We start from the raw sequence: 27,282 nt of genomic DNA on the forward strand, positions 1-27,282 counted from the left end.
GTATGAAGATAATATAACAATGCACTGTAAGCTGTTTAATGGGGAGCAAGATGATAGAGAAGAGTAAGTTAGGGAGTGGTTGGTCTGATTAAAGCACGATATGTACGTGTCTGAAATACCAAGGTGAAACTCTGAACTATCAATGTACTATTGAAAAAGTGAAAGACAGGAAAGTAAAACATGTCCTTTCCAAGAGTGAGCACCAATGAGAGGGGGAGGGCATAAGGAAAGGATGGAGGGTGAATATGGTGGATGTATTTCATACTTATGTTTGAAAATGTAACAAGAAGATCTGATGAAATTGTTCTAAGAAGGGGGGAGAAGGGAAGAGGAAGAATGATGGAGGGAGTGGATCTAACTAAATATAAATGTCACAATGTATCACCCCTGTACAACTATTATATGCTAGTAAAAAAAAGAGGGAAAAGATAAAATGACTTTTTTTCTTCCATCTTTTTTAGTGTATGTATATTTGGAAGAAAAGAATATCCCAAATCTTATCTGGGATTGAAATGTTTTTGTGAGGTATACAAAAATCTCATAGGAAGCAGTTGTCATTATTGATAAATTACCCAAGCAATTTTCTGATGGATTCTGAAAGGATGGAAACCACAAGTCACTCATCCTCCCTGTTGACTCTCAGATGCTAAAAAATCTATAACTAGACTTTATTTTTTTCTTTTTGTATTCAGTCTAACAATGATTACCTGACCATTTCTTTCTCCATAAATTGTACCCACTAAGAATAAATCCTTAGATTGGGTTGCTGTAGTTCTTTCTTTTCTCTCCAGCAAGATTGTCATAAAATTTTAATATACGCTCAAATTATCTGAAAAGATTTTGTTTTCTTTTCCAGTTATGATAAGTGGGACCTTACTGGTTTTTTTTATTCATATGTGCATACAAGGCTTGGGTTATTTCTCCCCCCTGCCCCCACCCCCTCCCTTACCACCCACTCTGCCCCCTCCCTGTCCCCCCCCTCAATACCCAGCAGAAACTATTTTGCCCTTATCTCTAATTTTGTTGAATAGAGAGTATAAGCAATAATAGGAAGGAACAAGGGTTTTTGCTGGTTGAGATAAGGATAGCTATACAGGGAGTTGACTCACACTAATTTCTTGTGCGTGTGTGTTACCTTCTAGTTAATTCTTTTTGATCTAACCTTTTCTCCTTACTGTTTTATAATAAGAATAAATTATTTTAATGCCAAGTATGTACACACTAAATTCTCTACCTCAAAAATCTGAATGTCCTTTAAATGGGAAATGCCTATATCAGATCCTGTTTGGAGAAGGGTTGGGGAAGTAACTACAGGAAGTGACGTAGGTAGTAGATACCCTGAGAACCCGCAAGCTTGCTCTGTTGTCCTTTTGTCCCAGAAAAGAGCTGAAGGTTTGCTGCTAGATCAGAAAGTGTAGGCATTAATAGCCAATTAGTCACTGTGGCTCCAGAGCCAGGATGACTGAATTGGTAGAATGACCACAGCTAACACTTAAATCAGCATGTGCCAAAAGCACATTGTACACATTATTCAAGTTTAATTTCACAAGAACTCTTTGAAATAGCAACTATCATTCTCCCTATTTTTCAAATGCAGAAACAGAGGCACAGAAAAACTCTACTACTTTCTTAAAGTCAGATGGTGGCAGATCCAGGATCTAAACCCAGTTAGTTACATTTCACTGTTTGAACCAGACATCTATTGCCTCCTCTCAACAACACAGATGAAGGTCAACAGGTCTGCATTATTATTTTACTTCTACTCTGTTTCTGATCAGCTGTGAATCCTGAGCTATGCTGTTCATCTCTTCATTCCATAAACTCACCTACGCAGTGAATGGTTTCCAAAGATTGCTGCCATCAACCCCTTCTCACTCTTTAGGCACATATCACTTCTGTTTTTTTTCCCTTTTTTCTGGTGGGACTTGCCTGCCTGGGGGAAAAATAACTAAAAGAAAGATGGTCCAGGGGCAGGCATTGCTCAAATGGTAGAGCACCTGCCTGGCAAGCTCAAGACCCTCAGTATCACCACACACACACACACACACACACACACACACACACACACACACACACACACACTTTTAGACATACCTACCTCATGGGTATTTCAGAAAGTTCATGACGTAAAAAGTTCTAAGTGTATCTGGTACGCAAAGAGTATGGAAACTTTAGTTCATTGTTTGAGTATGTATTTTTAATTACACTCAAAAGATAGTAGGGATACACTTGAGCATTTTATTTTTCACTTGGCCCAGCCTATAATCCCTAATTATGTTTAGGAATATCTGTGGACTATTTATTATTAATAATAACAATATTGAAGATAAGAACTAATTTACCTCAGAGAGAAGCTACCAAGGGGTAGATGAATTGCTTCGCAAAAATGTTTACCTCATTATAAATTTATGCTGAAGAAGATCCTGACTATTCACCTGTTTAAAATATTATTGTAAATCATTACTTCCTCAACAGCCTGACTTTCTCCCGCTGATTATTTTATTATTACTATTTTTGTGAGGTGGGGTCTCACTAGGTAGCTCAGCATGGCTTCCAACTGACTACATAACCCAGACTGGCCATGCACTCCTTATCCTCCTGTCTTTGCTTCATGAGTGCTGGGATTAATAGATATGCACCACCATATCCAACATTCCACTGAATTTCACTGTTGTTACTAGAAAATGGTGGTTTGTAATGGTCTCTAGGCTAAAGATCTGCTTGAAAATGTGTAACAGTGTACTTGGAGATTCACTCTTTCAAAGGCCTGTACACAGACGTCTTAAACTGGTTCCCCGTTACTCCCTTCCTCTGGCCTTGCTCTATCACTGCCTTCCTTATCACTTGGTCCAATTGTATTGAGATTCCCATTCTCCATCTACCTCTCACCTCTGCTCACACACTGTCCACTCTGTTCTTTTCAGCTCTGACAATATCCACAGTAAGCAAACAAATCTCCTGTTCCCTGAGTTGCATGTTAGAGTGTGAATGTCTGTTTCTTTACATATAAAATGGTGATCATGACAACATTTACTCAGTAAGACTGCGGCCCCAACTTGGAGCAAAGTTAGCAGCCTTATGTGGAAAACACTCCTGCTGTTGCTTCATTAAAAAAGATCTACCTACATGAAATTTACATATGATAAAATAAATGCATCTCAAGTCTAGCGTTTAATGGGTGTTGAAAACATATTTTCTTGTGTAACTGCCACCACAATCAAGACATAAAGTATTTCCCTAATGTGCCTTTCTGGAGAAAAAGCAAAATCATTTTTTTCTACTCTCACACACCATTCAATATGACTCTTCCAATAGCAGATGGGTGTGGATTTTCCCTTATACCAGCTCTGCAGCTCTCCCACCAAGTGAGAGTTTGTAATGTAACTCAATTCTGATTTTATCTACCTAGAGACAGGGTCAGCACTCACAGGCTGAGGGCTCAGCCTCACAAGGCTGGCCCCTCCTCCCACTTCTATGCCAGTCACAAGTACAGGTTGTCACAAATGTGTCCAGCCAATTGGCTACACATCCGAGGTTTCCATGATCCCCTACTCCTGTTCCATTAATTTGCTGGAGTAACTCACAGCACTCAGTGAGGCACTTTATTTACATTTAGTGGTTTATTAATAGATATAATCAAAGATGTAGATGAACAGCCAGATGAAGAGATTCATAGGGCAGAGTATGAATGATTCCCTAGCATAAAAACTTCTCTCCCTACGAAGATGGGGTGTGCCACCTTCCAGGCTATGGACTGGTTCACCAACTCAGAAGCTCTCTAAAACCCATGATTTAGGAATTTTTATGGAGTCTTCATCATGTAGCATAATTGATTACTAACTCTAGCCTTTCCCCACTACTGGAGATGGGATGTAGGAGTGAAAGCTCCAAGTTTTTAATCATAATTTATTTCTGGTGACTAGCTCCCCGTCCAGGAGCCCGGCAACAGTCACCTCATTGGAACAAGAGGCTTTTATGGGAATTCTGTGTCATTTCCTCCTATCACTCAGGAAATTACAAAGATCTTAGAAGCTTTATGTCAGGAACCAGGGTCAAAGGTCAACTATTAGAATAAAAGATACTCCTGCTATCCCCATCTTTCAGGAAATTACAAGGGTTTCAGGAGCACTGTGTCAGGAGTCAGGAGCAGAGAGCAATATATATATTCTTATTATTTCACACCCTTCGTAATCAATCCTCCTGTACTTCTGGCTCTAAGCAAACCACTGATGTTTATTCTGTCACGATAGATTTGTTTCATCTTTTTTCTAGGATCTCATATGAATAGAATCATATAATATTTGTTCATTTGTTATATTTTACATTTGTGTAAGAATATAAGAAAATGCCAAGCTGTTTCCAATGTACAGAGTTTGCTTGCTTTGAGATAGGGTCTCACTATGTAGCTCAAGCTAGCCATAAACTCTCAGTTCTCCTACCTCTGCTTCTCAAGTACTGGGATTAGAGACATGTATCACTATGCCAGGCAAGAAAAAATTGTGATGCTTCTCTTTTTATCTTTTCTCTAACTTTTTTTTTTAAATTAAGATGGCTTTACCCCAATCCAGTAGAAATGAAGAGTGGAAGGAAGTGCCAGCTGCAGGTTAGTATCATAGCTGGTGACCTATGGAGCTCTCACCATGAGGAAGCTGCAGTGGTTGCGTTACAAGCAAATTTGCACATGGTGTCCGCATGACTGTTTTGCTGCCAGTGAGGTGGGTGAGATCCCCCACAGGACTCTTTGGGCTTGTGGGGTGTCCTTGACTAACATAAAGAGCACTGAGGGCTTTGGAAAAAGGAGAGCAGAAAGAGTTATATAGGAGCAACTAAGTGCAGCTAAATTAAGTCATCATTTTGCTACCAACCAGATCCCCAGCCACATTGTGAACCATTCACCTGGCTGAGATGGAAGATAGAGCCAGTCCATAAAGCATTCAAAAGCTACCATCACCTTCATCTTACGCATAACTGGTAGCCAAGGCTTGGCACACCAGCGTTAGAGGAAGTATGCTGAGGTCTGAGCAATTCCTGAGTCTGTCTTGTATAGCGGGTAGAGCTGTAGGAAACTTTCTAGCCATGGAAAATAAACATCTCACCTCCAAAAGCATACAGTCCTTCAAACACCATGGAACAAAGAGTCAGTATTGTGAGCTGAGCCAAAAATTTCCCAAAAGGGAGGGTGGAACTTGGACATGGTTTTCTTTGCTTTCCCTTGTGTAATACCGTCATATCATCTGGGGGTAGTCTGTGCAGAAGGGAGCCTTTAGAAAGATGGTCGTGCCACAATTTATGGCTCCCCTCAGCAAACAAGTCTTTGGTCTCTGATCTATAGCCCAGCAACAATAATTCCTCTCTCTCCTTTTTAGAATGTTTCCTCTTTTCATAAAATGTCTGGCCATAGTTTAAAATTTTAATAAACTCCCCAAAATAGCAGGGGCCTTTTCCCACTTTCATCTCTTTCAACTTTTTCTTCTAATATTTATCCCCACTTGCTTATATTCTTTTTGGATTTATCCATTTTAGACCCTGTATGTTGATGCCTTTATACACTTTGTCTCCTTTTCCTTTCTTGCTTTTCCCCTAATATATTTACATCACGATTGTCATCTAAATTGACTGTCACCATTACAATTATGATTGGAAAACATGGTTTACACCAGAACCAAGTTGGGATCTATGATTATCTTTCTTGTGCAATGCTTTATTGTGTTGTTTTTCAGTCGCAGAGTTTTTCTGGGTCTTACTTTAATTTTTTCCATCAGATCTGCCAAAACCTCAAAATATCATATTATTTGTTCTATTTTTTTTTCCTCAAGACCTTCCATCCAAACCCCTCTCTCCTCCTGTTTTGCTGAAATCTTTAGGGCTATTGTGCAGTTGTCTTAAAATTTTTTCTCTGCCATCTCCTTGTGACCTCCCCCTTTCTGGATTCGCATGTCTTCTACAGTCTCTGGTTACTCACTCCTATTGCAGGAGTACTCTAGGAGCTTTCTAAGAAGAAGCACATGGGAAGCAATTAGCTTCCAGTTTAAGAAATGAAAATGTCTTTATTCTCCCTCTCGTAATTATTTGTAATTTGGCTATATATAGATTACTGGTTGAAACTCAGCTGCTTCATTGTCTTTTAGCACATGTTGCTGTGATTAGTCCAATGCAAATCTAATTTCTAACTCTGTGACATTTTTCTCTGCTCTGGGTAGTTTTTAGGATCTTCTCTTTATTTCAGTGATCATCAGGTTGCTGATCACTCAGTGGACGCTTTCAATCTCTTCAAAGTTTTTCATTTATCATTTCTTTGATGATTTCTTTCCCTCTCTCATCTGTAAGTCTCTGGAATTGCTATTATTTGGGAATGAACTCCCTAAGGCCTTTCTCTAAGACTCTCATCACTTTTAAGAAAAATCTTGGTATATTGGTTCTACCTTCTAAGAGGTTTCATCTATTTTCCAAAAGCTACATTGATTTTCAAAAAAAATAGCCATCCTTTAAAAAGTTCACAAGATTTCTCACTACTGATGCACTATTTTTCATAGTATTCCTTTCTTATTTCATGGATGTCACATCTTTTTTCAATCTAAGGATTTTAATTTTATTGAAATTTTGGAAGTTTTGTTCTGGTTTCTACATTATCTTTGTGTCATTCATGTCCCTTTTACTTCTTTTTTTTTGTTCTAGTCTCTGACTTTTGGTGGTCTTTGGTTTTTCATTCCTATTACAGTAGTTAGAAAAGTTCTAAGGGGACTTCCCCATAGAATCAGGTAGTGGGCCAGCTGCTATGTGGGAGGACTTCCAAATGTCAGATCCTCTGTGATCAATGTCACAGAGTCTTCCCAGCTTCTTAAAAGGGACTTAGGATCAGTAGGGGAAGCATAACCTACTTCCTGGAGGTATAGATAATTGAACTGATTATGAAAGCCATTTACCCAGACTGTTGAATGTGTGCCATAGTGTTACATGATTTGATTTGGGGACAAGAATAACCAAACATCTTTCCTTATAATATACATAAATGTACTTACTTAAGGGGTGTGTTAGCAAAAAATATAACAAGTCTGTCGAATCTATGATGTTATAGATAGTTTTTTTGAAGACAAACTCAGCAAATGAGGTGAGCCAAATAAAAAGGTATTGAGGTAAGTGTTATGATTTGAATATGAAATATCCCCCACAGGCACATATGTTCAAAGCTTGATGGTGCTATTTTGGGAGATGGTAGAAAGTAGGAAGTGAGGCAAAATAGGAGACGGATCCTAGTTGGAGGAAGTAGGTCACTGGGGATGTGCCCTGGAAAGGTATACCTTTTCCTTAGTCCCTGCTTATCTCTCCCACACTCTCCCTCCTGCCCACCATGAGGTGAACCACTTCACTTCATTACATGTTCCCTACCACGATGCTCTGCCTTACCACACACAAACCCAGAAGCAACAGCTCCAAGGGATCATGGACCGAAACCTCTGAAACTGTGAGCCAAAATAAATCCTTCTCCCCTTAAGTCGTTTTGTCATGTATTTTGTCACAGCAACAAGAAAGCTAATTAGCACAGTAAGTAATAGTATAGGACAAGACAAAAGAATTATGAAAGAGGAACTTAAATGATCAATGTTTGTGAAATACTGTAATAAAGAAAGGAAAGCTTCTTTTATTACAGTAAGAGATAGTATTCCATGTGGATTTAATAGCCAAGACAAAGTGACAGATACATAGTAGGGAAAATGCAAGACACTCTGACTGTATTGTGAATGATAAGAGGTGGTCAAGGGCTGGATTATAGAGAATCCTGTGTTTGCTTGAGCAATTTTTCTTTTCAGTATTATTTTAGAACAATGATTCAATAGTTCTACAATGTCTGAGAGGCAGCCTGGTTACTTTTTGCAGTTGACTCCAACTTAAGTCACTATGATTTTTGGCTTAGAATTGCTTATGACAGTTTGAAAAAGACATACACTGGCTTCTCTTGCCACCCAACAAACTACTGTTGGAGTGTGTCTCCTGACCCCAACCCATCACACATGCCCATCGCCTCATTGGATGTAATATACTAAAATCATATAAATTTAAGTGAACCCAATCTTAGAAAACCTTCATGGGTAAGGCAAATCAGCTATAACATCTAAGTTACTGCCTTGTCAATGAATGTACTCAGTATGAATTCTGAACTTCTCAGCATTTAGCTATTCTAGTTTCTATATCAGCACATGTTAGAAAAGCTCTGGAACACAATATAGAAAGGTGGTTTGTATTGCTCAATACAGTAGCTACTAAACATTGTGACTACTTTAAAGTAAAATTCATTAAAATTAAATACAATAAAAAATTCAGTTCCTCAGTCACATTAGCCATATTTCAAGTGCTTATCAGTCACATGCTGCTAGTAGTTATGATATTGAATATTAAAATATAGAACATTTTCATCACCAAAAGTTCTATGGATAGCACCATTTTATAGTTAGTTATACAAAGCCTACTTTGAAATTAAAAAAAATATTGTATACGGTAAAATTGACATTTTTGAGTATGGGCAAATACTCAAATTTGCCCATAGAGCTTTATTTGTCATAAAGCTCATAATTTTTGTTATGAGCTTTAACAAAAGAATAGATGAAAGTCACTGCCACCACCATCTTGGTACAGGACAGTTCTGTCAACTCCCCACATTCAGCAGTGCTGTTTCTTTAGCCCTCTCCTCACCCCAAATAACCACTTATCTCTTCTCTGTCTCCACAGTTGCACCCTTTCAGGACTGTGATAAATGGAATCACACAATCTTTAACCTCACTGAGACTGGCTTCTTGATGCAACTTAATGTCTCTATTATTCATCCAAGTTGTGGCACGCATCCTTTTTTGCTGAATAATATTACATTATATGGTTAGGTTTGAGGGGGGGTGGTACCGGGGAACAAACCCAGAGCCTCGTGCATGCTAGGCAAACACTTAAACCACTGAGATACATCCCCAGACCTACATTATACAGTTGTAATGTGGCTTTTTTACCGATTCACTATTGAAAGACATGTTGGTTGCCTCCCAATTTTTGGAGTTTATGACTAAAGATGTTAAAAATTAGTGATTGGCTTTTTGTATGAAAAAAAAATTCACTTTTCTAGGCTAAATATCCAAGAGTGGGATTTCTGGTTCATATGTCAAGTATATATTTCTTTTATTAAAAAAACTCCAAACAATTTTCTAGACCACTGATACTATTTTGCACTCTTAACAGAAAAGTATGAGAGTTTCAATAGGTCTTCATCTTTGTTGACAAATTGGTGTCATCAAAATTTTTTAGCCATTCAAACTTGTGTGTAGTGGTATTTTATTGTGGGGTTAATTTACTATTTTAACTTCTTCTCATGTTCTTATTTGCCACCCTTATAACTTCTTTGGAGAGGTGCCTGTTCCAATTTTTCTATTTTAAAATTAGACTGTTTGTATATTTACCGTTCAGTTTTTTCAGAGTTCTTTATATGTTTATCAAATATGTGATTTACAAGTATTTCTCTCAGTCAGTAGCTTGATTTTTTTTTTACACAGGGTTAATTCACTTTACTTTTGTATATAAAAATCTCTATGTTGTAGCCACAGCTGGAGCCTGGGTCATCTGTACAGAGACAGTTGTATGGGTTTCCATAAGATGTTCTGTGAATTCCTGCTAGGAAGACTTGATGAACACAGTCTCTTCCAGAGATCGGGGTCAAGTAGCTGTTGGTCTTGGAGATGGCATCAAAGGTGGCCTTGGCAAAGTGGTGCAGTGTTGGCAGTGCAGCCCCTGGCTGAAGTGTAGCAGTCATCAGCATCAGCTTCTTGGGCACAGGAGCTGACGCGGTGCCCTAAGGGGTGGGGATGGGGTGCACCTGTACAGAACCACAGTGGCCTGTCACCTTGCATTGGACAGTCTGGGACTTGCCAATCTTGTTCCCTCAGTAGCCTCTCCACACAGAGACAATGGAGAGAGCTTGGCCAAGATGATGGCCCCTCGGATGGCTGTGGCTACTTCCTTGGAACACTTAACATCTAGCCCAATGTGACCATTGTGGTCCCCAATGGCTACAAATGCCCTGATCCTGGTACTTGTACACAAGCATGATCTTCAAGATCTCATCCTTGAGGGACACTCCCGGGAAAAAGTCAATAATCTCAGACTCCTTGATGGGCAGGGAGAAAAGACAGATCTCCTCCAAGGACTTGATCATCATGTCCTTGACCAGGAGGCCAACTTGGTGACAGGGATCCATTCCTTGTTTTAAGCCTTGCCTCTAATGAGCCCCATAGCCCAGCTCCTACCCCAACCCCAATCACTGCAGTGCGGCCTCCCATGCCTGGACCTCCAGGACCTCTGGGACCTGCTGCACCATCAGCGGCATCCACCATTTGGTACTTTCCTGGAGAAGAAGCTATAGATTGATTTTTACTCTCTTTTGCAGAGCAAAGCTTTTAAAATTTGATGGCTCTGGTTACTGTTGCATTATGGTAAATCTTAAAATTGGATAATACAGTTTCTCCAACTTGGTTCTTTTTCAAAATTATTCTGATTCTTTTAGTTCCTTTGCTTTCCTATATAAACTTTGGAACCAAGTTTACCATAAAAAGAAAGAAAGATAGTGAGTAATATATAGTGAAATATATCACTCTGTGTAGGATCAAGACATAAGGAAACACACTGAAAACTGTTGAACAATTCAGGATGGGGGAAAGGGTGAGGAAGTGCAGTGGAGGGAATTTATATTGATTTAAGCACAGTACATTTACAGGTAAAATACCAAGGCGAAAATCCCACTGAACAGACAGCTATACAATGAAGGACAAGAATATATAACAGGTCATGCTAAGGAAGGCACAAATTCTGGAAGGCACAAATGGAAGGGAGAGGGTAAATGAAGAAAATAAAGAAGGTGAATATGGTTGATGTATTGTCTATACAAGTGCGAATATGGAACTTTCAAACCTGTTACAATCACCATGAGATGAGGAAGAAGTAGGAAGGAAAATAATGGGGTTGGGGGAGAATGAACTAATTTAGGTTACACACAGAAATGTCACAATGAAACTCCCTGTATAACCATCATAAACTAACAAAAAATTTTTTTAAATGAAGGACAGGAAGTTAATACAAGTTCTGTCTGTGAGTGGGCATAAGGGTACAACTATAATATGGTAATAAATAAATTTTTAAAAAAAGAAAAGAAAACTGTACTGGGATTGACATTGGAATTTATTTTACTCCTTAAATCACTTGGGGGGAAAGTTAACATCTTCATATGAATTTCTTGATCCATGGATGTAGTATATCTCTCCACTTACTTAAATATTCCTTGATCTTTTATTACATTTTATAATTTTTAGCATACAGATTCTGCATTGTGTATTTTTAGATTTATATGTAACTATATCTCTTTTGAAGCTATTATAATGTCCCTACTCCAGAGGAGCTAATATAGAAACCTTAAAGCAACAGAAGGGTTATCATGAGAAGGGGATCAGAAACCAGGTAAAGATCAGTAAGAGATGAATCAACATGGGTCATAACACGTGTACACGAAAGCAATGCTAGGAATATTTCTGTATAGCTATCCTCAACTCAACTAGCAAAAACACTTTGTCTTCCTTATTAGGCTTGTCTCTTTTCTTCAACAAAACTAGTGATAAAGGCAGAACACGACCTGCCTGGAAATGAGGGGGGAAGTGGGAGAGGGTGGGGGAGGGGGGCAGGGGGGAGAAATGACTCAATGTATGCACATGTGAATAAAAGAATTAAAAAAAAATAAAATAAAATTTGATTTCTGATTATTGATTGCTAGAGCATAAAAAATCTACTTTTTCTATGTTGACCTTGTAGTATTCTGTGACCTTGATAAACCTGTTTACTAGTGCTAGAAATTTTTCCATAGATTTCTGGCAAATTTCTATGTAGACTATCATGTTCTATGTGCACGGGCAGAGGCTTCTTCCTAATATCAGAATTTTGGTAACAATCTGAGAGATCTGGTAAAATTTTCCAGTCATATAAAACATAGATGGATATTCTGGTTCCTTTCTTTTTTCATTTCTATATTCCTGTTTTAAACTCCTTTGAAATCATCTGCATGTTTTTCCTCCCAGGCATCTACTCTTAGGACTTTCTTATAAATAGTCTCCCAATGAAATGGTCTTGTGACAGGGTGGTTTTGTGACTCAGTCCTTGTGAAGTATTAACTAGTCTAAAATAAAAATCAACTCTGATAGATGTCTTCAAGGATTTATAACTTGGTAGCCAGCAATCCCTTGAATAAGTTACTTCACATAGTTGCTTGAAGGTAAATGGTTCACCTTTGGCACTTAAAATGATAAAAATGAAACTGGACCAGACACCTTTATGGTTCTGAGGCAACCTTGGAGTCCTCTGATAGTAGAATAGAGTGCATCAGTTCCAGCAATGAGACAGCTCATGGAGCCAAAGAGGAAGGGGTCTAATATTTCTGTCCCTTCAGGGCCCCATGAACCAAACCACAGCTAGTGTCTTCCAGACATCGAGGTTCCATCATTTGTTTATCGGAAAATGATCCTCCCACCTCTGGCTGATCCCTCAAGGATTTTCCAAACAGCTTAGGCCACACAAATGACAGGCTAAAGTTAACTGTACTGCTCTAATTGAGGACTGTCAAAAATACCAATGTGCGGGAGGTGGCAGGACAGGACATGGGTATTTTGAACGTCAGAGTTTCTCATTCTTGTAGGATGCACTTGATGTGCTATGGCTCCAGAATTATTCTAGGGAATATGAAGGCTGGTGAAGGAAATATCCTCTAAGGCTGCCTCCGCTCACATGCTATATGTCATTAATCAGGCAACAAAACAGGAAACAACATAGATGTTCAGAGCCAAAAATAAAGCCCAAGTGCTATGTCTGAAAGTTTTGAAGACAAGACAAATGGAGTCTTTTAATTAGGACTGACCACCATAATAAACCTATGGAGCCAGAGCTAGATGCTCTCTGGCCTGAACTTAACTACCCTGCAGCAGTGTCAGTAGCTAAAAATTCACACCATTTGAGCAAATTGGAAAAAAAAAAAAGCCAACACAAAATCTACTTCCTTAGGGGCCAGTTGCTTTGCTAAGTTTCTCTTCTAGTAATGCGTATCTGTTAATGGCCTCCACCAAATCCAATCTCTGTCTCTCAGTCACTATTTCCATTCTTTTTTTCAACAGCACTGTGTATTTTATTAACCATTCACGTTCAGTAGCATCTGGTAAGATTGGGACAGAATTGGGATTGAAAAGTGAACTGATAATTCGGCATCTAACAGTTCAAAAGAAACCCTACACGCTCTTTTCATTCACAGACGCAATACAATATTAGCCATCAACTCAGTACACCAAGGATTCTGAAATAGAAAAGATGCAATAAGAAAAATAGCTACAGTAGGAAGACTAACACTATATAAAAAGAATAAAACACATTTAATTTCTCTCCTTTAGTCCCTAAAACAATATCTTACAGTTTGGGTCTACCTATACAGTCCTACATCAGCTTCTAGAATACTCGTCAGGAGGGAAAAAAATAAAATGACACTGACCAGTACAATCTTTGGATATTTAGGAAGGGGTGGAGAAACTCAGTTCTCAGAACAAATTAAGTCAGCTTCAGTCTCATCAGCAGGATCTTTGGGTTTTTTGTTCTTTCATACCTCTTCAATATGCTATCCTTTTCTCACAAACACTCCAGTTTGACAGTCATTTGCGCTTCTTGATTTTCTTTGTTAGCTTCCATTTTGTAGGTCAATTTCTCTTCCGCCATTTTACTGAAGTTGTTGTTCTCTTCTATTGCTTTCTGAAGCACTTCTTTTTCATGCTCACATTTCTCAGCAAGTTGCTTTGAAACCTCAGCTTCATAGGACTTTCGTCTTTCCTTTGCAGCTTCTAATTTCTTCTGAATTTCCTCCAGGGAAAGATCTTCCTTGAGGAGAAAAGGGGGGAATCTGGGACTGATGCTTTTGACTGAGGGCTAAGAATCAGCTCAAAAGCCTGGCCTGAGGCACGCTTCTCCAGTTCCTTCACCTGAATATCAGAAGAAGCCATGGTGAATAGAAGACATGAGACTGGCAGTGTACTATACACAATCCACTGGTAGAGAAAGCCTTGCTCTGTAGAGGCCCCTTGGCCATCCTCTCCACTATTTCTGTTCTAAGGACAATTTCAAAGAGTGTTGGGAACTGTTGGTAAGAACCGGGTTTGTTATTTTCTTCATCAATAAATATTCCCCAACATTTGGCCACATACGAACTTTTGACATGCTGCAACCATTTCATCTTAAAATGTAAAGTAACCTAAAAGTTACTTAGTTTCCTTATTAATAAATCAGCATACAGATATCGTAGAAAAATTAGAAATACTGAAAGTAGAAGACAACTTGCCACTAATGCTTTGGCATAAATCCTTAAGACCAGGATTTCTTAACACTGTAATGACCTTCGCATTTTGGGCTAGATGATTCTTTGCTGCAGAGGGGCTGCCTGTGCAGTGTAGGGTATATATTCAGCAGCCTCTCTGGCATCTACCACCAAACACCAGTAACAACTTCCCTGCTCCCTGTTCCTGTTAAACCAATTGAAAATAACTCCAGATACTGCATAATGTCTCCTGGAGTGGGGGGCAAATATCTCTCAGAACCACTGCCTACATTATTCTGAGTTCAGGAAGGGTTTGTTTACTGAATTCTACCACCCATTCCTTTTCCCCTCTAAGAGGCTAGATGACATTTATAAAATATAAGAAACTGAAACAAATGGAGTAAAACTTACCGGCTTACTTAATTGCTTAGTTGAGGAAACTAGGGCTCAGGGTGAGGCTGGTTGGTCTCACTCACCCAATGCAAGCCAGGAAGCTGGAACGAGAAGGAGAGGCGTGGTTGGACTTGTCTTTGGCAGGAAAAGAGGCTGTGACCTTGGAGGAGTGGATCTGAGAGGCCAGGAAAGAGGGAGATTCTGTTTTAGGTTTTGAAGCTGAATAATTCTCATCTACTTATGCGCTAACTGGACTAGTTAAGATGGGTCACTCTCTAGGTTGAATGGTCAGCTTTATGAGTAGATACTTCTTCCTAAATACCCCTCAGAGATCCAGCAAGTTGAAAGAAACCCATTTCATGAATCAAGGCAGGATTGTGGAGGACAGGCAAAGAGGGGTCCCCCCCCACAGTTCCTTTCTGTGAATACGTAAATGCATAGTAAATACACATGGATATACATACAGATGTCAGTAACAACTCCCTCATACTGTGCTCATGTCATCCTGTACCCAGTGTTTTGTATTCCTATTCTCGTCAGTACTAAACTACACATATTGTAATCCTTTTTCAGTTACCATATCAACACTTTCACATTAAATTATTTCAATTATAATTTATTTATTTACTTGTTTATTTTGGCAGTACTGGGATTTGGCAGTACTAGTTTGGCAGGGCCTTGCACTTGTTAGGCAAGTGCTCGACTACTTGAGCCATGCCCCCAGTCCTTTTTCTTTTGGGCTATTTTTCAGATAGGGTCTTGTGTTTTTGCCTGGAGCTGACCTCCCACCTCACTCATCCCATCACTGCCTCCCCTATAGGTGGGATTATAGACATTCACTACCACGTCAGGCCCTAAAATATTATTTTAAATGACTGTGTATTGCTTATTTGTATATGTATCCAATTCATTTTTCACTTTTACAAACACATTTGAACATTGAAATGGTTAAGACTTCAGGGGCAGGCCTGGATTGTTGACAGGCAATTTATTAGGAGTTGAATGATTGACTCAAGTGGCATGAATTGTGAAGCCCTCCTGGAAAGGGGCCCAAACTCTCTGTAGCTTGAGGAACCAAGACAACAAAGGCCAAAAATCATAGAGGAATGACTTGACAGTTTTCTGGCTTTTCAGAATTCAGATGACTGCTGCAGTCTGGGGCTCCCAGTTTCAAAGATTCCAGTGCTGCTGTGACTTTTGCTTCCTCTAGCAGCCGACAACTCAGATTCCCAAAAACACTGTGCTGTTCCATCCTTTGATGCACTTACTTCCTGGCACATCCTTTGTGCATCGCCACTGGCACAGCCTGTGGACAGAACCTCCACTGTCTCCTGGTTCTGCTTTGCTGATGAGGTTAGGTGTAGATTCCTTGCTTGTGGGATTTGTTGGGGAAGGCTATGGTGTGGGAAAATCCTTCCGGCTCAGTGGAGCTGATTCTGTGGGCTTCCCATCATGAGTTATGGGGTTTAGTAGTCACTTGAGTGCTTTTTCCATCTTTGCCAAGAATCCAGGCATTAACATGTTCATTTTTGTATTTCCAGTATGAGGATCTCATGAGCAATAGCTACTGGGATTTATCTACACAACCCCCTTGGCTTGAGAAGTGCATTGAAAACTGGCTTTAGCCAGGGTAGATTTTATTTTGTTTTATTTTTATTCCTTTATTTATTTATTTTGGTGATACTGGGATTTGAACTCAGGGTTTTATACTTGCTAGGCAGGTGCTCTACCACTTAAGCCAAACCCTGGAACCTTTTTGTTGTAGTTATTTTTCAAATAAGTTCTTGCATTTTTGGGGGGACAGCCTAGACTGCCATTCTCCTATTTTTGTTTACTACTTAGCTGGGATAACAGGAGTACACCACCACACCCAGCCTTTTATGGTAAAGATGGGGTCTTGTGAACTTTTTGCTTGGTATTGGCCTCAAACTTTGATCTTCCTGATCTCTACCTCCCAAGTAGCTAGGATTACAGGCATGAGCCACCCCACCTGGCTTAGCTAGGGTGAGTAACAATTAAACACAAATATCAATTAAATGCTGTCTAGAAATCAAAAGTTCACTTTGTTCCAGAAGAATTAGTATCTTTCCTTTTTTCTTCACCTCTTTCTTTCCCATCTTAAATATAACCCCAAAAGGCGCCATCTAAGTTACTTAGCAGGAGACAGCCAGATTGCCAAGGTTAATATTTGTGTTTGGAAGCCAGGCTCCTGTCAAATGGGCAGTAGCCCTCAAGCTGCCTCCAAGGTTTCTCTTAGCCAGTATATTTGCCAAACAATCCTGTTCTTCACTCATTTTTTTATGGTTTGGGAGGGGGCTAAGTATTTTCTGGGAAGAGACTGTGTGTGAGGAAGCTGTGACAATAGTAAGGTTCAGTCCCCTGGGTTCTTTTCAGCATCCTCAGCTGCCCCCTACAACCTTAGGCTGAGTTAGGAAAACTCGCTGTGTTTGGGAAAACAGTTGAACTGATGGGGTTGGATCAGCTAACAAGTCCCCAGTGTTCTACCTACTCTGAACTGAGTGCCAGGGTCCATCTTTCAGAGACACTGCCGGCTCTGTCCTTCAAGGCACCAGCCTTATATCACTCAACTGGGGAAACGTGTACTAGACTGATCTCCCTTCTGCCAAACAAATACCTACCAGGCAGCAGAGCCAGAGCCCAGAGCTGTGGCATTGAACTCATGTAAGTAAGCATGTTCAGCTCCGAGAGGCAACATCTTTTCCCCCAGCCCTCTGTCAAGGTCAGGGATGCTTAGGCTCACTGGGGAAGGAATGGAAGACTGTCAGTGTCAACCCTTCACCGTTGCCTAAGAGCCAGCTCCCTGGGGCTTGCTGCTACCATGTGGCCCTTTCCTGGCTATTGGTGGACTTCAGTGCCTTGAGGGCCTTTTGGTTTAGAAAGCACAGCTGTTGCGGAGAAAAATATCAGTCAACAAAATTCTCTGTTGTGATTTCTGCTAAAATATTAGTGTGCATACAAATAAGGACCAAAGAAAAGTAAAAATAATTGGGTAAGAATGTATGGGCTGGGAATGATTATTTTTTAGCTCTGGTTTCTTCATTCTCTACAATGTCCTAATTCTACTACTACCACTACTAATAAAAGAAATGAAAGCAAAATAACTCTTAAATGATCAGCAGTTTTTAGAGGCAGAAGCAGGGCAGGGTAAGGTTTCTAGGCACCCAGCCTGGTGAATGCGTGTAAACATTCGTGAGCTTGGGGAGGTGGAGGGTTCGGGGGGATGGGTGAGGACCGTTTAACTATACATGCTTAACCGTGTAAGAGCTCAGCAGAATCCTAGAAGATCTCGATCCTCCACTTTGTCCCAAGCCAAGGAACTCTTGGAGACCACAGGGCCAATTTCTCAGCTAGCTGTAGCCATTAATCGTGTCATCTGCTTGAGGGAGCCTATTGTGGAGTGAACACATGACCCACACAGATAGATAGGGCTAGCATAGTGGGCAAAGGTATGGAGACATTGGAGAGTGCAAGGCCCTGGGGGACAGGAAGAAAGCAAGGATGCTGGAGGACTCATCCTTGGGAGACTCTTCCCTTGCACTTCTGAGCAACCTATGGATTAACCTCACATTTCTTCCCGGGAGATTAGAACTACCAAGCATAGCCAGGAGATCGTTGAGAGAATAAAGAGATCATTCTAGAGTGATTTGGGGTGCAGATATCTTTACAGGCAGATCTTTCTGCTAAATTCTGATTTCAGATCTCTGATTGTTGATCTCTCTCCCCAAATAAAATTAAAACTCCCTTAACTCTTCTCTCCCCGACTTTCCCATTATATAGACACCCATTCCTTTTCTTCACCTCTATTTACTTCATTTGTTGCCCCCTGTAACTAGGGCCTGAGAAGGCCGACACTGCTCTGTTGAAGGAATTCAGTTTTGGCAGAGGGATGTGTGTGTGTGTGTGTCTGTGTTACAAATATTCTGTAAGCTTGAGGTCATTCTCAATATCTGAATATCTGACCCACGGAGGTTGGAGGTCAAGACCAAGGACATTTCCTGGCTTTCTCTGGGTAATACTTGTCATCACCCAGGATAAGATCACACAACCAAAATATCAATTAAATGTGAGAAGAGATAATATTCTTTACATAAAAAAAGATGGAATTAGTTTGGGATAGAATAATTGAGAAAAAGAATAACTGAGGAAAGAATAATTGAGGTAGGCTATCCACAAGCAGTGAGGCTGCCAGTAAGTACATTCCTTAGTGTGGTATTGATAGGGAAGTGTGCAGAAGCAAGCTGGGCAGGATGGACCAATGATGGGGCTTGGGAATGGGGCTGCCAGTAAGGCTTGGGGATCCTGCCCGGTCTGGATTCTGCAGTAGTGGACTCATTTTGTTGGGATCCCTACTGGCTGGACACAACCATCTGCTGGGAAGCCTAGAGCAGATACTCTGAGAATGAGAGTTTTAGGTGAGAGAAAGTGGTGTGGAGCTGTAAAGAGGAGGAAGTGCAATTTTCAGAGGCCTGAGGCTAAGTCCCACATCTTAGGACAGATGGGGACCATCTTTTGATTCAGAAAACTTTCCTACTAAGGAAAGCAGGAACCACAGTGCTTGGTCCTGTCCAATTGCCTCCAAGCCATGAAACTGAGCCAGCAGGAAGAAATGCACAGAAACAAAGAAGACGCACTTCCTTTGCTTGTCCTTTGGTCCAGGTATGGTTTAAGGGTGTCTCCTTGGCTTTTGAATTTGGAAACTGAACTCAGCATTCTCTCTAGAGACAAAAAGTACCTGGGGGAATGAGGGTCAACAGGGCCATTTTCCATGAGCCAAACTGTGTTTCCCTGGGGCGCTGCTGTGTCTCTGCTCTGTTGGAGAGTGGTGGGTGAGTTGGCCATCACTTCTTTTGGTGGAGGTTCTGGCCTCCCCATGCAGGCCTCCAGGCACATCTGATACTGACCTCCTGCTGGACCTCATTTAATACCTGTGTGTAGGTGGAAAGGACTGGATAAGAAATTGCTCATTTTGCTCACATAGGCAGGAATGCCTCCTAGTGGAGCTCTGCCTAAGGTCAAAGAAGACAATGAAGCAACACTTTGCCCCACTGGCCAGGACCCTTTCTTTTTCTTTTTCTTTTCTTTATTTCCTTCCTCCCTCCCTCCCTCCCTTCCTCCCTCCCTCCCTTCCTTCCTCCCTCCCTCCATTCCTTCCTTCCTTCTTCTTCCTTCCTTCCTTCCTTCCCTCCCTCCTTCCTTCCTTCCTTCCTTCCTCTCGGCAGTACTGGGATTTGAACTCAGGACCTTATGCTTGCTAGGCAGGTGCTCTCCCCTTTGAGTGACACCCTCAGCCTATTTTTGTAGGCTGACTTAATCACAAGAGACTGAAAGTATACAAAACTCTCTGGGGCCCAGGCTTGGAACTGGCACAAGCTTATTTCTGTCACATTCTAGTAGTCAAAGGAAGTCACAGCCAGCACAGATTCAACTGGTAAGGAGATGGAATTTTATTTTTCAGGGAGGGTCTTACATTTTTGCCCAGGGATAACCTCCAAACTGTGAGCCTTCTACCTATAACTCCCCCATAGCTGGGATTATAGGTTGGAGCCACCACGCCTGGCTTATTTTTTGAAATGGAGTCTTGCTAACTTTTTGCACAACTAGCCTTGAACCATGATCCTCTGGATCTCTGTCTCCTGAGTAAATGACATTACAGGTGTGTACCACCACACCTAGTGCATCCAGGGCCCTCTGCATCTGAACTGCATTGTAATATCTCTCCAAGAGGAGTCTCCATTCTTAGAGGCTCAGCCAGCAAAGCACAAGACCAAATATTTTCTCTTTTTGGGACATTCCTTTCTGCACCTTTCCTAGCCAAGTCCTTGAATTTCTCTTTATTGTCAGCCCAGATGGGTTTTTGGAAGGGGCAAGAAGTGACCAGAGCTGAGCAACCAGCTCCTTAACCCTGTATATGAGCACTATAAAGGAGACACCCCATTAGGATATGCAGCCCCTTCTCATCCCTGTCCAGCGGGGACAATGTGGTTTTGTCAATTGAGACATTCCAAGACCTTTTATGTCTTGTGTGAAATCTACAAACTTGCAAGTGAGCCAGACATTGTCATCTATGAGCCGGGAGTTCCACAAATTCCTCAGTCTGGGATTGTCTACCATTAACTGGCAAGACAAGCTCACTCTATCACCCCTGGAGTGCTGGATAACTCTGATCGTGTCTTCAACTTGCACAACCTTGGCTGTTGAACAGCTCTCAACTCCCAAGAAGGAAGATTGTCCTCTTATGGAAGGGGGGTAGCCTCCAGTGCCCTCAGGGCCTGTCACAGTCTGCTGACTCTGTCCTCCAGGCTCCAGGCCCTCTGACCGCAAGGCAATATTTCCCTACAGTCCATCTTAATACACATGGCAGACAGAACCCAGCCAATCTCTTTGAATGAAACATCCCAAAAATAGCTAAAAGTCAACACAAACATCAAAGCAAGCAACCCATGTAGACCTAAAATATGTGTCCTGCTGGGAAAACAAACTCTGTCTGTTTTTTGGGCAAGAAGATTTGGGAAAGGCAGCCCACATGTGTGGCTCTGGAAACTGGCTGAGTATTGACACTGATTGTTAAAATGACCACACATTCTTCCTAGTTTTGCATGTGTGACTTTGAAGCAACTCATATCTGGGATGGCTGTGACTTCCTTTGAGTACTAGAATGTGCTAGAAATAAGCATGTGCCATTTCCAAGCCTTAGCCTCAAGGAATGTTGTATACTTTTTCTTACTCTCTTGTGACCATAAAGTGAATGAGCCCAAGTTCTCCTGCTAGAGAATGACAGTCATGTGACCAATTATCCTGCTTTCCTGGCTGACATCCAGGCATGTTATCATGGCCATTCCAGGACAGCCAGACATAGGGTAGCCCCTTATTTGATTGTAGACGTGCTAGAGTGCCTAACTGAGCAGCTCAGATAAGACTACCCAATCCATCCATGGAACACTGATGAAAGATGAAGAGTTGTTTTAAGTAACTATGTTTTGACATCATATCCCAACTCCATGGAGTTACTGTGAGGATCATGCAAGACAATTCTACACCATACATCTTTAAGAAATGTTAGTTGAATCCTATTACAGAGTTATAGAATTGGAAGAGACCACAGAGATCATCAAAACTATGCATAAAAATGTGTATATATGAACTCCCTTTTTCAAGCTCACACCATCTCACTAAATCTTTAACACTTTTTGAAATATTTTGAGTATATCACTGCAATGCTACAAAAGGAAAACTAAAATTCCAGTAAATTAACTTGCCAAGAATTTTACCTAGGCATGGTGTAACTAGATTTGAATCCAGTCCTGTGTGATTCTACAGGCCACATTCTTAACTATTAGGATAAAAACTTTGGTTCATATGTTTAAAATACACTTCAGACCTACTCAACCAAGTGAATGAAAGATACTAGAAAAGGAAAGTTCAAAGTTCTATCCTGTTTTTAGAGGACTAGGAAAATTTAGAGATCTTATTCTCTGATACTGTGTTTACATGTGGCAAGCAAATCCTATTGGTAGCACAATTATGAACCTTGAGGCTACCAGGCTCAGTCTGGATGAACTTCATAGAGAATGACCTTGCTCTGAATTTAGATAATAGCTCAGTTGACTTTTAGAATAGAAAGCATCTGTTTACTTACTCTCTAATCTGTAGCACTATGTATTTGCATAAAACTCATTGGAGAAAACTCAGCGTATACAGTGACTGAAAGAGGGAAGTTTTTATAGCCACAATGTGAATATAATCCCCAGCTATATCCTGGGTGATTCCAATCTCTCAGCACTTCAGTTCTTTTACTTTCAAAATGGAGATTAAAGTAATGAGGTAGTAAATGCAGAGGTACCACAGGATTAACCATTATAATGATAAGGGTAAAATAATTACTGAACTTGAGAAGGTTTTAGTTAACCTAAAAGTCATGTGTTTGACTTCCTTCAAAGTTAAAACCCTTGGAACAACGTACACTGGTATCATGGAGTTTTTTTCTAGATGACCGGATGCATTGGTTAAGAAGACTGTCCATAACAGAAAACTCAATTATCAGTAGTTGAAATAAGTAGGCATTATTTTCTCCCTTGGAGGTAAGAGATTGCTGATATTGGTCCAGTTGTACAATGATCTCGTTGGCCTACCACCCTGTTATACTTATTATATTGACTTTTGTCCTCATGCTCATTGTCTCATTACCTCAAAATAGCTGGTTCAGCTCCAATCAAGAAAGGAAGCTGGGAAGCTGGGTGCCTGTGGCTCATGTCTGTAGTCCTAGTTACTCAGGAGACAGAGATCAGAAGATTGCAGTTCAAAACCAGACCAGGCAAATAGTTCAGGAGATCCTATCTCGAATATATCTAACACAAAAAAAGGGCTGGTGGAGTGGCTAAAGTGCTAGAGCACCTACCTAGCAAGTGCAAAGTCCAGAGTTCAAACCCTAGTGCCACCAAAAAAAAAAAGCGAAGATGGTAGAAACTAGAATGTACCTCACCTTATTTAGGTTAGAATGTGTCTTGTGATCATCTAAACAAATGGATAGTATTTTCCTTTTTCAGACTCTGTAGTGGAGAGAGACAAATGAGAAAAAACTTGGGAACGTATTGACCTAACCAACAATGATCATATAAGAGAAACTTGAGTATTTAGGGTTTAAAAAAAATTTTTTTTTCTTGCTTGTGGTTCCTGTCATTTTTGTAAAAGAGATGATTTTGTGTGTGTTTTTTTTTTACAATGAGAAGGAAAATACTAAGGGCTATTAACTTTAAAGGAATCAAGCAAAAGACTTCAACTTACTGTTCTTATATTGCATATGGTTTGGGATTGCTTGCCTCTACAAGGGTAATTCCAGGCTATTGCCTTCCTCTTATCTCCAAAACCAAGCAGACTGATGTTCAGTACTTGTGAGAAGTTGATACATTGTCACCTATACTGTTTAGGGGAACAAGGACCATGTTTACTTGAGCTTTTCTGCATTATACCCTATGCAGATTACTTTTTTGATTGTTGGTCTCTATTAGAAAAAAACCACAGATAAGCAAATAATAAAGCCCTGGGGAAAAAAGATAAGAAATCAGTTCAGAATTGGGAATGACCAAATATCAAACTTTAGGGAACAGTTTGTAATCAAAATTCTGTTCTCTGAGTGTAAGAGAAAAATCACCAGCTGTTATTGACAAAGTGGCTGCTAAGCAAATAAAGAAGGTGAAAAATGATGTACCAGGAGATGTTGCAATCTGCAACATGTTACAGATTAGCTGGTGTTGTCCTCACCACTGAGGCCAGTTTAGGGGAGAGGGTAAAAAATGTGGCTTGATTTAGAGCTGATGTGATATCATGTGTCTAGTCACCAGAGATCAAAAGCAAGTTTGCCTGTAAAACATTGCTAATGGAATGAGAGAAAAAGCTTAACTCCTGTTGAGTGTGTCAAAGGGAAGTATTGCTCTGTAGCAGGCCAATGGGATGTGAGTCATAGTGTGTTCTCTGGGGTGTAGCTGTGGTCACATGACCTCAGGCTCAACCCCACTAGCCCCAAACTCTGCAGAGCTATCCATTGTGTGTAATCACTTCTTTAATACCTTATGGCTTGGTGGCCAAATGACTCTGCCCCTGTGATGTGTGACTAGAGACTGTGGTACTTTGTTTTAGATGTTCTTACAAAGAGGCTATTTCACGTATGTGTGCTTGTGTGTACATGTGTGTATGCACATGTGCGTGCCGTGTTGGTGAAAGCGGTGATGATGGGAGCATGGAGAAGCAATTGAGTTCCAAACTTACGCTCTGTAACAGGTCCTGTCTGGGGGTTGGTACCAGTTGTGTATGGGGGTATATGAGGACGGGGTGTAGGAGGGTGAATGTAGTAGTGGAAATATTACATACTCATGTATGAAATGGAAAAATGAGACCTGTTGAAACTATTCCAGGAATGGGGGAAGGGAGGATAAAGGAGAATGGTGGAGGGGGTGAATTCAACTACGATATATTGTAAGAACTTTTGTAAATGTCACAAAGTACCCCCAGTACAACAATAATATGATAAAAAAAATGAAGAAATAAATTTTAAAATAAACCAAACTAGATATTGAACAACCTACCTGTGATGACTAAGCATCATTTTTTCCCTGAGACTAAAAACCAATACTTGGAAACTGAGCTGTATCTTCCTTGGTGAACTTAAAGGAATGCTGAGGGTGCTGTGAATCCAAGAAGTGAATGTCACACTCTTTGCAGTGAGGAATTAATGTGAACGGGTACAACATCCTTGGTGTGAAACCTCATTGAAAGAAAATTCTTGCAGCCTATGGTGTTTTGGGGGCTGGGAAAAACTTCGTCACGGTAGGATTTTTTATCCTGTGTCAGGCACATTCTTTCTTAAAAACAATGGAAGCCATTGGCCTTGTCCAACTCCCTCCTATGTTTCATGTGTACTGAATTTCCACGAATTCCTATTTATAACAGGACAGAGGTGCTGAAGACCTGTCAGGAGCCACGTTCAAAGCTTAACCGAAGCACTCGCGTTTCCTTTCCTTTTGGCCTCTGGTTACTGAAAACATTTGCTGAAAATTGCTGTCCCACTCAAGAACTGTCAAAGGTAATTGTGTTGCACAAAAGTTACTGAGAAGCATGAAATAATATGGTTACCACCTGGCAACCAAGTTAATAGAACCTGTCTGATGAGCTGCCAAGCCAGGCACATGTGAACATGCCAGTTTCTGTCTGAAAGCCACGACAGCATAAATTGGTGAGAAAGATGTGAATCAGGGGCCTCTTATGGCAATATATGATACAAATCCCTATGTAAAGGGCAGTTGTCAGGTCACCAAATCCCGTGAGTTCTGAAGTTCTGGGAATGGCAGTCAGGGTGAAAATGGTGGGGGTGGGGGAGAAGAATAAAACATATGGGGGAATGTGGACCTATGTGAAGCAAGTAGCAGTACTTACTTCAAGAAACAAAGTCTAGATTCAGCTATTCTCTTAGCTGGTAACAACCTTGGTGCCAAAGAAAATAAAAGCCAGAGATTCATGATGAGGGTAGGGGCTCTGTCTAAGTACCTCACCCTGTGCCTTTGCCTCTGGCCAGAACTGTGTCCTTCCAGGGTAGCTGGAACCTCTTTTCCTTTTGATTCTCCCCAGTGGAGGAACTCCTCCTCATTCCTGGGAGCCATTTTCAAGGTCTTATATCTTCTTGGGATAGTTTTGTTTTAACTTGAACTTATAAAACCTCAAAAACTCCTCTGAATACAGGTCCCCCTACTCATATGGCCAAAGACTACTAAGCCCCCAAACCTACCCATGGATTCTTTTGAAAATGTCTAGTTCTAGCTGAAACTGTCTGATGTGGTCAGTCCTTATTTGGCTGATGTGAATCCAATGCCTGGTGTCATCACTCTATTCCAGAGGAAAGGGTGGCTCTAAAACCACACCTTGGAAGCAGGAATTCCAACTGTGGGATCTCGGGTCCACACTGAAACCATCCTGACATGGTTATAAAATCAGCTAATGTTAGGAGTACCTTCTCTTTTTGTCTTTGGTGATATTCACTGTTGAACTTTTGAAGTATAAAACAAAAGTCTTATTTTCAAGCAATCATTAAATCAAGATGTGGGCTGGCTACATAATTTGTGGAGCCCACTGCAAAATGAAAATGTAGGGTCTTTTTTTCTTCCCCAAAAGGTGAGAGATAAATGTTTTTCCTTTTTTTTTTTTTTTTTTTTAGTGATCTCTTTCAACCTTTCATGGTATTTTGTTGTTGTTTTTGTTTTATGGTGCTAGAGATCAAACTCAAGGCCTTACACATGTGAGGTAAGTACTCTACCATTGAGCTACTCTCTCACTCCCTTTCATGGTATTTTCAATTTACTGTTGGATGTCACATTTCCCGAGGTACAGGAATACTTGTAGGGTGAGTATAGCCTCTCAGAGGCACCAGAGTCACATTTGTCCAACTCTAATCCTACAACAGGCAGAGGGCACTGGTATACTCTGGGCAGGCTTGGGAGTACAAGAAGTCTAGAACCACTGCTGGGGAGGGAAAAGGGCAGGAATATGTAGGAGGCAAAGCTGCCCAGTGCATGCACCACTGTCCTACTGGATTTCATCTATTAAACACAAAGTCAAAGTAAAATAATTAAGAATTTCAAAATGATAACTATAACATTAAACCCAAGTGTGAAGTCCCTTTCTGAGTGCAGTTGAACTCATTCTCTCTCAGCATTATGAAAGCATAGCTCAATGGCTGTCAGGAAGATTAGTGCTATTGAGAAGCCTGCTGACTTTCTGATTCCTACTCTTTTCTACATAATGTTTTTTTCTTCTTGGAAGTGTCTAGGATATTCTCTTTAACCAGAATATTCTGACAGTTCCCAATTGTGTACCTTGGTGTAAATGTTTCATTATTTATTGTCTTAGACCCCCAGAGAGCTCTTTCAGTGTGTAAACTTATTCTTTCATTTCCTGAAAACTTTCTCTGATTGAGCTCTCTAAGATCATGGATAGAGACTTTTTGTGAACTTTGCCATTGG

The 27,282-nt window shown here is 40.5% G+C and overlaps 2 pseudogenes; both read right to left on the reverse strand.

The window, feature by feature from the left end:
- Window positions 1-8,654: 8,654 nt before the first annotated feature.
- On the reverse strand, window positions 8,655-11,104 carry LOC141423116 (small ribosomal subunit protein uS5-like; annotated as a pseudogene).
- A 598-nt stretch (window positions 11,105-11,702) lies between these two features.
- LOC141423117 (stathmin pseudogene) lies at window positions 11,703-14,422 on the reverse strand (annotated as a pseudogene).
- Between the last annotated feature and the right edge of the window lie 12,860 nt (window positions 14,423-27,282).

This window comes from Castor canadensis, chromosome 5 (genome assembly GCF_047511655.1).
Source record: "Castor canadensis chromosome 5, mCasCan1.hap1v2, whole genome shotgun sequence".
Classification (NCBI taxonomy): Eukaryota; Metazoa; Chordata; class Mammalia; order Rodentia; family Castoridae; genus Castor; species Castor canadensis.